General features: G+C 39.0%; 2 long non-coding RNA genes and 1 pseudogene across 2 annotated transcripts; all 3 read right to left on the bottom strand.

Moving 5' to 3' along the window:
- Positions 1 to 51: 51 nt before the first annotated feature.
- Positions 52 to 4,574, bottom strand: LOC110935933. The gene is made up of 2 exons (XR_002589574.2): positions 714 to 4,574; positions 52 to 270 (listed from the first exon to the last, which is right to left on the bottom strand). It is a non-coding gene; the product is annotated as an uncharacterized LOC110935933 (long non-coding RNA).
- Positions 4,575 to 5,820: 1,246 nt separating this feature from the next.
- LOC118491664 lies at positions 5,821 to 9,723 on the bottom strand. The gene is made up of 4 exons (XR_004891807.1): positions 9,145 to 9,723; positions 7,600 to 7,654; positions 6,189 to 6,298; positions 5,821 to 6,107 (listed from the first exon to the last, which is right to left on the bottom strand). It is a non-coding gene; the product is annotated as an uncharacterized LOC118491664 (long non-coding RNA).
- A 1,733-nt stretch (positions 9,724 to 11,456) lies between these two features.
- LOC110935931 lies at positions 11,457 to 13,076 on the bottom strand (annotated as a pseudogene).
- Between the last annotated feature and the right edge of the window lie 2,301 nt (positions 13,077 to 15,377).

Raw genomic sequence — 15,377 nt, forward strand, 5'->3', positions numbered from 1 at the left:
TCAGGCGTGTGACAAACCACTAACGAGCCACTAATCATATTGAACCAATCATAATGTTGAATAAAATCATCAATTATTCTGAAAAGTACTGTCAATAAGTCTAAAAGAAAACCAACATGTTCAGCGGAAGCAAATAAAAGAAAACATAATTAACTGTTTCAGTTTAAATGTGTGAAATCAATAAACCCATCATTCGTATCCAATCAGCACGACCCATGACCACTCCAGCTACTTCAGACAGCAAGTTCCAAATCCATACAACCTAACAACCTGCGAGCATGCAACAAGTGTATCAGACAACGCTGGTGAGTTCATAGTTTTACGAAAACGTTGTTTACCAAGTATGTATTTAATCCATTGAAGTTAATTCCCGAAGTAATGTTGATAACAATGTTGATAATACCCCAATACAAGACGGCTTCTGATTATTTTGCCCTTTCTCCAATGCTCCTATCAAAGCATTGGTCATGACTAGGTCATTAGTTCAACACCCGTCCTCCCAGGAACGGGGTGAGGTTGCCAAACCTAAGTAGCGCTACTAACTAATACCATGTTACCTTCCCGGTAACCAAACAACACGGAGGGACTTGAAGGGTGATAGGAAGAGTATATTATCCAACATTCCCGTTTTTACCCAAAAGACTTATCCCTCCCAGGAATACCCACTGACTGTCCCAACCACCGGGACGCATGCTCAAGAGAGATGAACTCACCTTTGATTTGCTCGGTAAGATTAAGTACTTTGATTATTAGTTGAATAAACACGTCCTAGAAAGATTACCGATAACAATTAGTTTTATGTGCACATGACCCACATATCATATATGCAGTTGATTCACATATTCATCGTTCCCATAAAGCATACTCATTGTACAAGTAACGTACTCATATAGTTCAAGACACCATTAATCAACTCACCTAGTGTCCCCGAACAACAACATAACACGTAATAGCTCAATTTCACTTCATACACACATACATAGTTTACTCGCAAACATTCCAAGCCCAATCATTAAACATGCGCATCCCATATGATTCAAGTCTAATGAAATATACAGCCCACTCGAGTGTATGATCCATTCCGCGGACCGTTTCATGCGGCCCATTGTTAACAGTTTATTCATTAGCCTCTAAACCCAATTTATGTATTATTAGTTCAACAATCACAAAGTGGATGTGCAAGATTATACCCAACCCAACCGTACCATACCCCCTCTTCTTTTGTGCGGCCCACTAAGCATAGTCCAGTTAACAACAATATTAACCACATCAGACAACTATCACATAATTAATCAGGGACACTCATTAAGATGTGCTATAATCCTAATCCATCTTTCAACCGATTTTGAATAATACCACTTATTCTTAGCATAATTCAATTCATCAATACATTTCCAAATCTAATACAGTTCATGAATAAATCCTAGAATCATGCTTCAGTCTATGCACGTCAATACATGCTCACATATTAGTTTCTATAGAAACAATCAATCTCATCATTAAATATGCCTAACATCCTTACTGACATCCTTATCAAAAAGTCTATATTATTTGATTAGGTCACCACAGGGCCGCCATTTTTAAGTCAACATCATTAAATATGCAACTATTATTAGATCATTTTCCTTCATTACTATTGGACCTCTAATAACTAGTGACATAACAACATGGGTCTTGGGAATTTGCAAATTCAATTGACTAAGCACAATCATCATGCAAATAATATATCCGTATTAATCGTTTATTATCACTATAGCATAAACATTACTAACATACAAAAGCAGGCTCGATGTGTTCCAACTCAAGGTGTAGCCCTATTTCAAATACACAGCGTGCGGCTCATTTATTACTCGTCAACAAGTTGTTTCTTTCATGCAGGATATTACATTACTTCATTGATTTTCATTCCAGTCAAACCGACTCACGTTTTCGTACCGTGACAATCCTCTAGTAACACACAAGTCGTAGGGTTTCAAACATGTAATCATAAATCAACTATCACGCCATATCACTTTACATGTTACTACTGCATATTAATCAGATTACAATCTAGTCGTTACAAGAAGCCCTAAATCAATCCTACGTCTAAGTCGTCCTATCCAATTTATCATAAACTCATGTTTCCATACATCATATTAGACGGACAACCATTAATCATATTCAAGTTTACATTTAGCATCAAAAGATTCATGCATACAATTTAACACAATCCCATAGAATTAAAACGAATGATAGTAATACTAACCGAAGAGTGAAACGAGATGTACAAGCACAATAATCTTTAAAGGGGGGGTGGGGGTCTTCTACTGTTCGCGAGTCAGGGGGGGGATTAGGGTTTTGTTATGTTGTAACTTGTGATATACAAACATGATGCGTATAGTATATATAGAACTAATTAACACAAGCCACCTAGTTCTCATATTAGGTATACTAGTTGGGCCAAGATCCAATTGAAACAAGTGGGCCGAGAAGTATTAGCTTCAAGTATAGTTCATAACATAGAAAATACATAGGAAGGTCCATCCATGTAATTCTAGTCTGAATAAGTGGGCCGGCCCACTTGGATTACGGTGCTATTGGGCTTCGGTCCGGATTGCATTTGACGGCCCAAGGGTTAGTGCGTGACCCAAAAACTTGCGGCCCAAAGGTGTTAATATGTTATTTTAGCAAAATAACACACACGCTTAACAGATTTACCAAAGAAACGAATAGTAAAGATCATCTGATTAACCGTTACAAACATTGAGAGTTCGGGTTGTCACATCATCCCCAACTTGAAAGAAATTTCGTCCCGAAATTTGACAAGTAAGCACAGAAGAGTGAAGCGATAGAAACTCTAATTAAACTATATGCAATACTACACAAATAATAATCACAAATAATAATCAAACATTACGCGCAATCACTAAGCATCCAGATAATTGCACAGACACCACGTTAACCAAATTGTAAAACAGGATTGCGAGATCAGTTGGGTGCCACATCATCCCCAACTTGAAAGGAATTTCGTCCCGAAATTCGCCAATGATATCGAAAGTTAGTCCCACCGTTTGAACAATCGGAGATAACAGAGCTTCACCTGATCATTGCGTTCTCACAGGAACTTCAGTCCACGTCTTGAGTTCCAACGAACTCTCATGATTGAAATTCGACTGTGTTTACCGTGGGTTTCTCAACAAGGGTATCACAAGTGTTGCATCGAACAGACGCTTCTTTAGGTTCAAGACATAACCGACATCGTGTGCGTTACCTAATTCGTCAAGTAACTCGAGTTCGTGAGCCATATCATCAATCCGTTTCAGAATCCAAATGTCCCAGTGTACCGCAACTAAGCTGGCCACATTTCCCATAGCGTACCGCACCCTCCCAGGGTGAGACTTTTGATTATGATGCGTTCTCCCACCGCGAATTTCCACTATTTCCTAAGCTTAACAGCTTCCCAAGGGGTTCAAGTATAAATCCTGGATCTGTGATTAGGTTCTCATTTCCATATATGTGTTTCTGGTTGCTAATACCCTACCTTGACTTTCCCACATGTCAAACTTCGTTCCCATGCGTGGCTATCTGGGCCTTCAGGCCCGGTCACCCACATATGGTCTTCAGGTTTCAATGCATCCTATCAAAACTCAGGTGAATAGGATATCGAGGCCCATGTGCTTCGCCTGCACCATTTCCCTAAGGTTGCTGTATCGTAAGGTCCATATTCGTTCCATGAAGTAGCAAATATCGTCTGATGTGCCAGAGGTTGCTTCTCCCTGCCCCGCATGGGTTAATCTTGAGAATTCTCTTCCTTCAGTTCTCCAGTTGGAACAGAGTGAGCCTGATCAGGTAAGTTAGAGTCAATAGCAAGCTGCAAAGCTCGTGCACATCCCGGTTTCACGGTCATATTCATTCAAAAGTTCCATCCAGCGTTGCCATCACATGTTTAGCTCTCTTGAAACAAGAATACACGGGAGGCCCTTGTGATCGGTCTGAGTGGTGCATTCGGTACCGTCCAAGTAATGCCTCCAATTTAAATCCAAAGACTATGGCTTCCACCGCAGGTCGTGACTCGTGTAGTCCTTCCTGTATGCCCACCACGTAAGCCGTCGCCTTCTCATGTTGTATCGGTGCGTAACCGGGACTCTGATTCGAACCATCATGGTATACCGCCAGACCATCAGTACCCTCAGATAGGAGTAATGCTCAGTGCGTTGCAGAGTTGGGTTTCAAAAGCTGAAAAGACGTTCCGCGACTTTGTTTCCCAAGGATTGACAGCTCCCAGCTGTGCTAAGGAGGTTGTAGTTACGCAATCTTCGAAAATCCCATGATGAATCCGTGATAGTATCCAGCGAACCCGAGGGATTGCTGTATCCCAGAAGGAAATCAGGATTTGCATAAGTTCAATCTGAAATTCCACCTAACGATGTGGAAGTAAACCAGGTAACTCTTCCAAAGACACGTCAGAAAATTCACAAATAACTGGAAGATACTCGATCTTCCTTTCTTAAAGTGGCGAATCGGTGACAAGAGCTAGCATAGCAGAGTAGCCCTTCCGTAGACACTTCTGGGCTTTCACGACTGAGACGATGCCAACAATGGCACCACTACGATGACCTTGAACTGATAAGGATTCCCCACTGAGGAGAGGGATACGCACGATTTTCTCTTTACAGAGAATTTCCGCTTGATGCATAGATACCCAAATCCGTGTCAACGACCACGTCAAAACTTACAAGAGTATCGGGTGGTAGGTCAAGGTCGAACACTTGACCCATGATATCAAGTTTACAACCAAAAAGAACATGAGAAGCTTCTATCGATTTACTAGCAGTTAACTCTACTACATGCTTATTTTACAAGAGAGGTGGGAGTCAGTCCTAGCTAACGATTGAACCCCAGAGACACATAACTCAAATCGAAACAAGAGTCAAATAAAACAGAAGCAGAAAAAGATCATTCAAAGAAGACGTACCGGTCTCAACATTGCCATCATTGCGAGTTTCCCCCAGCGCCAATAGTAAATACTCTTCCACGTGCTCCGTTCCCACCATTGTTCCCATTGTCGCCGCTCCCAGTATTGTTGTTGTTGCCAGCATTCTGATTAAGCTGAGGGCAATCCCTCTTAAAATGACCCTCATCACCACACTGAAAGCACCCCTTTTGATTTCCCCGGTTCTGTTGAGACTGTTGCCTCTCCTGTTGCTGTGGCTGCTGCTGCGGCTGCTTTGGAAGCCAGACCCTGCAATCTTTAGCCATATGACCCACCTTGTTGCACCTATGACATACCCGGGTGCACGGCCCGCGATGGTGAAACATACACTTATCACACTTTGGTAACTTTCCCGCGTAAGAACCCTGATTTGAATTGTTGCTCTGATTCTGGTTCACAGAAGACGACTGGCTAAAACTACGGTGGATGCTGTTGTCTGCCCTTTTCTGAGATTGGCTGGCACCGGTAGCTTTATCAGTATCATTCCATTTCCGCTTGTTATCACTAGCAGGTGTTGTAGCTGTAGCAGTCGAGGTGGTAGCAGAAACACGTGGCGGCAAGTTGCCACATTCGACCTCTTGGTCAGTAATCTTATGTGCCAAACGGACGATACGGGGCAGATTGTCTAGGTTTGCAGCAGTAACGTACCCCTTAACAGCTGGTGCTAAGCCTTTGAGATACAACTCAATTCGCCGCGGTGGGGGTCGAGACATGTTAGGGCACAAAGTTGCTAAATCATTAGACCTCCTAGTGTATGCTTCAATCTCAGATCCCTCCATTTTCAGATTGTAGAACTCGTTCTCCAGTTTCTGAATCTCATCACGAGGACAATACTCCTCTCGCATCAACTCCTTGAAATCATCCCAAGTAGTGGCATTCGCCATCTCAATACCCAACATCTGAACCTGGGCATTCCACCATGTAAGGGCACCATCCTCGAGTGTGCCCGTAGCATACTTCACTCTGTCCCCAGCTGGACAGTTACACATTGCAAATACTGATTCTGCCTTCTCGAACCATCACAGGAGTCCTACAGCCCCTTCAGTCCCGCTAAAGGTCTGTGGCTTACAATCCATGAACATCTTGTACGTACAAGCAGGTGGAGCAGGTGGATTGTTTTGATTCGCAGGTTGACCTAAGACGAAAGAACGTTCAATGCACAGGTAAGATTCGAGTATACGACACAAGGATAGAAAGTAATTGGCACATATCGTACCAGCCTGGTAAGCCGCTAGGGCTTCAGCTACACGAGTGTTGATCAAGATGGTTAATTCGGCCTGCGTCATAGCAATGTGGCCACGTCCATGGCCTCGTCCGCTCATGTTTCTATACAAAAAGGGAAGGATTTAAAATGCAAGTTCGAGTAGAAGTCGAGTATTACTATGACCTTTATAGACTACTAAGTCCTAACATAATACCAATTAGACGATCAGAACCCTTTTCACACTCGTTAAGCCTCACTGGGACTCACATGCACCTCACGTTATTATTATGTGTGCACCCATGATAATAAGGCGATTTGCATGCTTATCTCAGTGCCTCTTAACTTGCGCTAAAAGGTTCCCCACATTCAAATAGCAACCGAAAGGTTTTACAGGATCGAGAATCACATTAGTCAATGGGTAGTGTCAAACTAACAGATCACATAACAGGGGTTGGTAACATAAGGGCTCATACTGTTGTGCCAAGTGTGCATTCACGTGCAATGTCATACATAAGTGTACACTAGATATACTATCCAATAGTAAATGAGAAACGAACCTTGCAGTCTGGAGCTGAGTGTCATGGTCGATTTCGGTATTGTTCGGTTATAGTCTTGTTTTATGAAAACGTTTTAAAACCAAGTTCACTATAACCAGTGGCTCTGATACCAAACTGTCACACCCCCAAAATACCACCTAGGGAGTGTCCCTGTCAGGCGTGTGACAAACCACTAACGAGCCACTAATCATATTGAACCAATCATAATGTTGAATAAAATCATCAATTATTCTGAAAAGTACTGTCAATAAGTCTAAAAGAAAACCAACATGTTCAGCGGAAGCAAATAAAAGAAAACATAATTAACTGTTTCAGTTTAAATGTGTGAAATCAATAAACCCATCATTCGTATCCAATCAGCACGACCCATGACCACTCCAGCTACTTCAGACAGCAAGTTCCAAATCCATACAACCTAACAACCTGCGAGCATGCAACAAGTGTATCAGACAACGCTGGTGAGTTCATAGTTTTACGAAAACGTTGTTTACCAAGTATGTAGTTAATCCATTGAAGTTAATTCCCGAAGTAATGTTGATAACAATGTTGATAATACCCCAATACAAGACGGCTTCTGATTATTTTGCCCTTTCTCCAATGCTCCTATCAAAGCATTGGTCATGACTAGGTCATTAGTTCAACACCCGTCCTCCCAGGAACGGGGTGAGGTTGCCAAACCTAAGTAGCGCTACTAACTAATACCATGTTACCTTCCCGGTAACCAAACAACACGGAGGGACTTGAAGGGTGATAGGAAGAGTATATTATCCAACATTCCCGTTTTTACCCAAAAGACTTATCCCTCCCAGGAATACCCACTGACTGTCCCAACCACCGGGACGCATGCTCAAGAGAGATGAACTCACCTTTGATTTGCTCGGTAAGATTAAGTACTTTGATTATTAGTTGAATAAACACGTCCTAGAAAGATTACCGATAACAATTAGTTTTATGTGCACATGACCCACATATCATATATGCAGTTGATTCACATATTCATCGTTCCCATAAAGCATACTCATTGTACAAGTAACGTACTCATATAGTTCAAGACACCATTAATCAACTCACCTAGTGTCCCCGAACAACAACATAACACGTAATAGCTCAATTTCACTTCATACACACATACATAGTTTACTCGCAAACATTCCAAGCCCAATCATTAAACATGCGCAGCCCATATGATTCAAGTCTAATGAAATATACAGCCCACTCGAGTGTATGATCCATTCCGCGGACCGTTTCATGCGGCCCATTGTTAACAGTTTATTCATTAGCCTCTAAACCCAATTTATGTATTATTAGTTCAACAATCACAAAGTGGATGCGCAAGATTATACCCAACCCAACCGTACCATACCCCCTCTTCTTTTGTGCGGCCCACTAAGCATAGTCCAGTTAACAACAATATTAACCACATCAGACAACTATCACATAATTAATCAGGGACACTCATTAAGATGTGCTATAATCCTAATCCATCTTTCAACCGATTTTGAGATCAAGATCAATATATAATACCACTTATTCTTAGCATAATTCAATTCATCAATACATTTCCAAATCTAATACAGTTCATGAATAAATCCTAGAATCATGCTTCAGTCTATGCACGTCAATACATGCTCACATATTAGTTTCTATAGAAACAATCAATCTCATCATTAAATATGCCTAACATCCTTACTGACATCCTTATCAAAAAGTCTATATTATTTGATTAGGTCACCACAGGGCCGCCATTTTTAAGTCAACATCATTAAATATGCAACTATTATTAGATCATTTTCCTTCATTACTATTGGACCTCTAATAACTAGTGACATAACAACATGGGTCTTGGGAATTTGCAAATTCAATTGACTAAGCACAATCATCATGCAAATAATATATCCGTATTAATCGTTTATTATCACTATAGCATAAACATTACTAACATACAAGCAGGCTCGATGTGTTCCAACTCATGGTGTAGCCCTATTTCAAATACACAGCGTGCGGCTCATTTATTACTCGTCAACAAGTTGTTTCTTTCATGCAGGATATTACATTACTTCATTGATTTTCATTCCAGTCAAACCGACTCACGTTTTCGTACCGTGACAATCCTCTAGTAACACACAAGTCGTAGGGTTTCAAACATGTAATCATAAATCAACTATCACGCCATATCACTTTACATGTTACTACTGCATATTAATCAGATTACAATCTAGTCGTTACAAGAAGCCCTAAATCAATCCTACGTCTAAGTCGTCCTATCCAATTTATCATAAACTCATGTTTCCATACATCATATTAGACGGACAACCATTAATCATATTCAAGTTTACATTTAGCATCAAAAGATTCATGCATACAATTTAACACAATCCCATAGAATTAAAACGAATGATAGTAATACTAACCGAAGAGCGAAACGAGATGTACAAGCACAATAATCTTCAAAGGGGGGTGGGGGTCTTCTACTGTTCGCGAGTCAGGGGGGGGGGATTAGGGTTTTGTTATGTTGTAACTTGTGATATACAAACATGATGCGTATAGTATATATAGAACTAATTAACACAAGCCACCTAGTTCTCATATTAGGTATACTAGTTGGGCCAAGATCCAATTGAAACAAGTGGGCCGAGAAGTATTAGCTTCAAGTATAGTTCATAACATAGAAAATACATAGGAAGGTCCATCCATGTAATTCTAGTCTGAATAAGTGGGCCGAGCCCACTTGGATTACGGTGCTATTGGGCTTCGGTCCGGATTGCATTTGACGGCCCAAGGGTTAGTGCGTGACCCAAAAACTTGCGGCCCAAAGGTGTTAATATGTTAATTTAGCAAAATAACACACACGCTTAACAGATTTACCAAAGAAACGAATAGTAAAGATCATCTGATTAACCGTTACAAACATTGAGAGTTCGGGTTGTCACAAATAAGATGAGCATCAATTAAATAAAAAAAGAGCTCTGAACACCCTTTTATTAAAATAATTTTACCTCTTCGTCCATAACAAAAACATTGGGATCAGCAGCCATTTCCTCATTAAGAGCAGAGTTCAGAGCATCTCGCACTGTCATCTGTAAAACTTGAAAAGTAAATCTAAAATCCAAATTTCTTAAGATATATTTGTAAGTCACCAAAATAAAAAAATTTAAAAAAAAAAACTCTGCTTGACGTAAACAAAGAATTTGGAAGTCCCTTGGCTTGACCCATATACAAAGAATTTGGAAGCCCCTTGTCCTTCTCTTCCATTTCAGCGAACAGACCACCAACAATGCCCACATCAGTCAGGTCTACCCTCTTGGCTGTAGTGATAAATCTCTTCCACTTCAGCGAACAGACCGCCACTTCCCCTTTGAATTCCAGCTTTATTGTGAGTTGTGACCAAATATATTTTTCAACCTAAAGAAATCAATCGAAGCGGATGTAAACACATCACATAACAACTTTTTTTTGCATAAAATTACAAAAAAAAAAAAATACAATAAACATATAGCAAAAGTAAGTCAACCGTACCTTCCGTACGGTACACGCCGTCAAGGGACTACAGATCTCAGATGTTGATAACCAAATCCACGCCAAACAATCCAGTTACCAAATGTATGTGCCGAGAGGGAAGGATGTAGTACACTGAATCGGAAGTTCTAAATTAGTTAAAAAGTAACAAATATCATAATCCATATCATTAAACATTATTTGAAACAATACAAAGCAGAAAACCAAATGTCGAAAAAGCAATCCGTTATTTAAACACTTAAGTGCATAGAAGCTGTTAAATTAGATAATTAATCCTACAAAGCAATATCATACTTTGAGTGGGTGTAAAAGTAAATTGGCTTACATTTTATAGAACTTGCTGGGAGCATTACCGGCGACTTTAGCGAGACGGAGAGGTGTGAGTTCGACCTTTAAATCATTCAGCTAAGCAAGCAAATTAGTCCTTCATTCGATTTAAATAAAAAATAATATACAGCAAAATAGAATTACCAAAGACCAAATTTTTTTTTTTCACAAAATCAATGGACTGGTCAACTTTGAAAAGTCAACTGACTTGAGCTTTGGTCGTGTTTTTATTTTGGATATAATGTTGTTGTGCTTGGGTTTAAGCTTAGTAGGATGTTTTTTTAATGGAATCACCAGTTATTGGTGATGGATGAGAATTCCAGAAGAAAGTTGCTTGTGTTGGTTAATGGAAACTTTGACATACCGATTATCCTCTTGTAATCTACAAAAGCACTAAAAAAATTCAACATCACCATTTGCAATGGTTTTTTAAGTTTGTCTCAAAGCAATAAAAAACTTACTATTGGCCATGGATCGACTATGAGGCTGCTCGGAGCACCGCTGCCATCCACCATTGCAGCCATCGCAGCACGTTGCCATCCACCATCCCATCTTTAGCTGTAAAAGTAATAAAGGAACACTTGCAGTATCCACAAATCTGTAATGTTATGTCTCTCACTGAGAAAAAAACAAACTGCTGAATCAGATTTTGTTATTGACCTTCATCCATTTCATCAGTTTGATTACAAGTCTGAGATCTTGAATCACCGGCATCTTGCATTGGATCATCATCCGATGTTTTTGCAACAGAATCTTTAAGAGCCTCAAGAAAATATAGGCCCATGAATTTGTCTGTAAACATAAACCATTCATATTTTATAACACAGTTAGCAATAAAACCAAAAAAAAAAAATACCTCAACACCTAAAAAGGTAAAATAGATGCAAAAAACCACTAAAAGAGAAATCGTTGAAGTTTATTATTCATTACATAAAACAACTAAATCGTTTGTTATACAAGATATTACGGAAACCATGTTTTTTTTATAATTATGAACAACAGAATGTAAATTGTAGTGCTTACATTTACTTGGGTCAACTCCAAATTGAGTCAGATCTATTTGACCAGTCTTCAGACCTGCACAGATCACGGTTCGCAAACAACTTAAAATACCAATTGTAAAAAAATTGCAGAAAAAAAGCAGCAAGGAGATGACGTGTGGATCCTCACATAGGTAAAAGAGTCAACTTGTTGACGAAAAGGAGGACTTTGCAGCAACTCCATTAATTGGACACTCGTGTCCATTCACCCTGCAGTAACCTGACAAGTTTTATTACAGGTTAGAATGGACGGGTCGGGTTGACCCACAAACATTCTTTTCATTTTCTATAAATAGTTGATGCATTAATTATGGTTGAAAAAGAATATTTTACTGAGCCGAGTTCCAACCCATTTGACTCATTCCTGTTCTTGCTAAAAGAAAATTTTTACTTGACCCATTTGAGATGTAACACGGCCCAGCTATATGTAAACGGGTCAAGATTGTGTTACCTCAGGTAAATGAGATGCTACGTTCTCGAGTGACAATGTCTCCATCAATGGCAATAGAAGTTCAGGCTTCAGGATATCACCCAATCCTAAACCTATAAAAAAATTTCACAATAACTAAATCAGAATTAAGGCAGATCATTGAGAAGGTAAACATTAATCAATTGTAACAAATTATAGATGTTTAAATTTCATTTCCACATGCAAAAGTAATTATATAACAATTACGTAAGAACTTTAATCAACACTACCTCGATCGGGATCTGCTGCCTCCCCTGAACATCATTCAAGTAAAGATATCCGTTCAGAATGATAAGCAAAAAAAAAAAACAAAAAAAAAAAAAACAAAAAGAGTTACATTAACAACTTTATGACATACCTGAGGGTCCAATATTGCTTAGAATTCTTTGAAGATCTGCCAATTTAACTGGTCTGGAAGAGGACACACCACTGATTACTTCTGCTCCGGTACTTGATCCAACCAAATTCCCAGCCCTGTACGCAAATCATGTAGAGATTTTAGTGTTTAGGGCCTCACTTTTAATCCTTTTATTATATATATAAAAAAAGATAGTTGATAGTTGATTATATATATAAAAAAATTTGTAATTGTCTGAACTTTAGATGTAATCGGTAAAGAAACAATAATTAAACATCAAAGAGTAAAGAAATAGCTAGTTGATTCAGAGTTACCAGTTGACCTCGAGTTTGCAGATTGAATGAGAGACGGTACAATGCATATCATCGGTACCACATGATCCAATCGGCTTAAATCGCCATTGCCCTAAAAACTTCAAGAATTTGCTCTCCTAAACACACCTTCATCATAAATTCATCAAATAACAACCAAAAGGAATAGCTTGGATCGCCAGAGAGATAGCAGAGAAACCCTAGATCCAGATCTGGATCTGGAATCGCCAGAGAAAGAGAGAGAGAGACGGGTGAGATGTGAGTTGTGAGAGAGATGAGAGATAAGGAAGGGGAAAGGTGGATCCGTGTGAAAACAACATCATCCGTTAGATCATGATCCGTGTGAAGACATGAAAGAAAATGGACGGCTGAAGATGAACCAGTGGAAGGGTAATTTATTTGTGTTTCTTGGTGCCTTAAGACTTGTACATTGTGCATTGAGGGTGTTTTCAACACCTTGTCGAATTAGCATTCTGTCCTTCCTATATCCTTATTAAAGTAGTATAGATATATATATATATATATATATATATATATATATCCAAAATCAGTACCAAAACAAAAGTAAATTAGAGAATACTAAATCGAATATATTGATCAATCATCAACTAACAATCATTGAACTGCTAACAAAACAAGAACAATCGAAAAAAATTAGAAAATTAACGAAATTAGGCGAATGTAACAACAAAGAAGAATAATTGAAGCACGTATTTGGTTCCCGCTACTTTTCTCTTTTGAAGGTCGCCCGGTGTTATGTCGACTCGATTCACCATAGCTATTTTTAGTGTTCTGGGACTCTCGATGCCATGTATATCCTTGTCCTCGACCACGACAACGACCTCTGCTGGGACTGCGGCCTCTACTTCTACCTCGTTCGCTTTGATAATTAGCCACATTCGCTTCATGGAATGGGATTGCACCGGCGGGTTACCATTGATGGTTTTGTAGTAGGAACTTGTTTTGCTCCGCGACCAGAACACATGACATCAATTCAGAATATTTAGTAAATTTACATTCCCGGTATTGCTGCGACAGGAGCATGTTTGAGGCATGGAACGTTGAGAAAGTTTTTTTTAAGCATGTCTTCATCAGTTATTTTTTCACCACATATTTTTTACTCAGAGGTAATGTGAAACAAGGCAGAATTATATTCACTGACAGTCTTAAAATCATGTAGTCGTAAATGAGGCCATTCATAGCGGGCTTTGGGGAGTAAGACTAACTTCTGGTGGTCAAAACATTCTTTGATGTTTGTCCATAATTCAAGGGGGTCCTCAACAGTTAGATATTCCCGCTTTAGATCTTCGTGAAGACAATTAGATATTCCCACTTTAGATCTTCGTGAAGATGATGGCAGAGGAATATCATACCTTTCGCTTGATGTTGAGGTGAAGTTTGATTACGGTCAATAATTGTCTCCCCCAAATTATTTGCTGTCAAATGAATTTTAGCATCAAGAGTCCATGGAAGGTAGTTGTTACCCGAGATGTCAAGTGCGGTGAATTGAAGCTTTGATAAGTTAGACATTTTATCTACAAAAGAAAGAGACATGCATTTAATAACAAGCATGTGTATATAATGGATAGTCTAGGAGAACTTCGGGTTCTTTATAATTAAAACTTCGGGTTCTATACAAGAAGACAATTTTCATATGCAGTGATGAGTTTGTGTGTAAGAAAATGAGAGAAATATGAGAAGTGTATTCTTATTCATCCAACTCTATCATTATATACATGTACATATGTAGTGGAAGATGTAACAGAAAATACAACTAATACAACTGGAGAAAAACCAGGACATATTATCTGTATTCATAACATTGGTATTAATCTTGACAGCAGGAAGTTGAAAGTTGGTGTTAGTTTTTAAGGGATATTGTATATGGAAGCCACACATGTATTAAAACTACTTTATAGGTGTTACATGTCGAAACAAGTAGAGGGTCTTATGTGTAATTGTTGTATTCTTAGAGGGTTTATTATTAGAAAAAAAGTAACGAGCTGGAATCAGATCGTTATAAGCTGTTGTAATCAGTTGTAAAGATCTTATCTCGATAAGGAATTGACTCGTGTTCCTCTTATGCCCTTGAATTTAAACCCTACTTATTGCAACGTTGCTGTTCGATTCTCTGGACGCCCTTGAATTTAAACCCTAATTCATCAAATTCCGCCTTCAAATCGATCAATCAGCTTTTGTACAATTCGCTGAAATTGATCACTCTTCCGATCAATTTCAACTAGACTTCATTTCAATTCACCGAAATTGATCACTCTTTCGATCAATTTCACTTCCAAGTCATCGATTTTGTTCTTGGTTTTCGTTTCAATTCAAGGTTACGGCAATCTACAATTGCGTGTTTTTCTATAATCAAATTGGGAAAATTAGGGTTACGATCGTTGTTTATGCCAATGAGACACCAAGAAATGGAAAAATTGGAAAAGTTAACTCAAGATAGCGTAAGAGTAATTGATGGGTTGCAGATCGGTATGACAACATTAGTTACTCAAATGGCGGAGACTAACAGCAAATTGGGTAATGATAGGGTACAGGACACTAAGATCAACGGCTGGTTCGCACGGTCGGCTTGATTTCCCAAAATTTAATGGTGAGGAAGTTTAAG

This window comes from Helianthus annuus, chromosome 4 (genome assembly GCF_002127325.2).
Source record: "Helianthus annuus cultivar XRQ/B chromosome 4, HanXRQr2.0-SUNRISE, whole genome shotgun sequence".
Taxonomy (NCBI): Eukaryota; Viridiplantae; Streptophyta; class Magnoliopsida; order Asterales; family Asteraceae; genus Helianthus; species Helianthus annuus.